Genomic DNA, 1,392 nt, shown 5'->3' with positions numbered 1-1,392 from the left:
GGGCTGGACCATCTGAGGTTAGGGTGATTCCTCCATCCAGGGTTGTATCTGTTGCTGGAGAGGTCATAATTGCTCTACCGTGGTTGATTTTGCTGCTGAGGTTGAGGAGGTCTATTGTAAATATTTGCAGCATAAGCTTCAGGCTGCTCAATTGCTCCAGGTTGCTGCATGGAAGGGCAAAGGTCTGTATGGTGGTCAGCAGAGGAGCACAAACCACAAACCCTTGCGACAGGTACAGATTTCTGATTCAAGGCCAGCTGGGTTACCAAGTTAACCAATGCATCCAGTTTGCCTTCAAGCTTCTTAGTTTCAGATGATGCAGATGGGTTTGTAGCTACCTCATGCACTCCTCTAATGACTATGGCATCATTTTTGGCGCTAAACTGTTGGGAGTTGGAGGCCATCTTCTCAATTAAATTTCTGGCTTCAGCAGGAGTCATGTCTCTAAGGGCTCCACCACTGGCAGCATCTATCATACTTCTCTCCATATTACTGAGTCCTTCATAAAAATATTGGAGAAGAAGCTGTTCTGAAATCTGATGGTGGGGGCAACTGGCACATAGTTTCTTAAATCTCTCCCAGTACTCATACAGGCTCTCTCCACTGAGTTGTCTAATACCTGAGATATCCTTCCTGATGGTTGTGGTCCTGGAAGCAGGGAAAAAAATTTTCTAAGAATACTCTCTTAAGGTCATCCCAGCTCGTGATGGACCTTGGAGCAAGGTAATACAGCCAGTCCTTTGCCACTCCCTCTAATGAATGAGGAAAAGCCTTCAGAAATATGTGATCCTCTTGGACATCTGGGGGTTTCATGGTGGAGCAGACAATGTGAAATTCTTTCAAATGTTTGTGCGGGTCTTCACCTGCAAGGCCATGAAACTTTGGAAGCAAATGAATCAGTCCAGTTTTAAGAACATATGGGACATCCTCATCAGGGTATTGGATGCACAAGCTTTCGTAGGTGAAATCAGGTGCAGCCATTTCCCTTAGAGTCCTCTCACGAGGTGGAGGTTGTGCCATGTTCTCAGAATGTGCAAAATCAGAATGCTCAAAATTATAATGCTCAAGATTAGGATGTTCAAAATCACCAATAACAGAATGCACAGATTCACCAGTTATGGAATGCTCAGAATGATCAAAAGGTATAAAATGATGCCTAACTAGTCTATGAAATGTCCTATCTATCTCAGGATCAAAGAGTTGTAAGTCAGATGGATTGCCTCTAGTCATACACTACATTCAGCATGCACACAACTAGTTGCCTTGTCATGTAAATAAAGGTGTAGGTTTGAACTACAGCTACCCTCAAATGATATCCAAATGACTTGAAATTTTGTGAGCAACCCTATAAAATGATGAGAAGATAGCACAAAAAATTTCAGACAAAAATTC

At 42.9% G+C, this 1,392-nt stretch overlaps 1 non-coding gene across 1 annotated transcript; it reads left to right on the top strand.

The window, feature by feature from the left end:
• The first annotated feature begins 534 nt into the window (after nucleotides 1–534).
• Nucleotides 535–641, top strand: LOC113000527 (small nucleolar RNA R71). Its single transcript, XR_003265860.1, has one exon. It is a non-coding gene; the product is annotated as a small nucleolar RNA R71 (small nucleolar RNA).
• Nucleotides 642–1,392: the final 751 nt, after the last annotated feature.

Source organism: Glycine max, chromosome 19 (genome assembly GCF_000004515.6).
Source record: "Glycine max cultivar Williams 82 chromosome 19, Glycine_max_v4.0, whole genome shotgun sequence".
NCBI lineage: Eukaryota > Viridiplantae > Streptophyta > Magnoliopsida > Fabales > Fabaceae > Glycine > Glycine max.
Note: the sequence above shows the minus strand (reverse complement) of the source record. Positions and strands in the feature narration are given on the sequence as shown.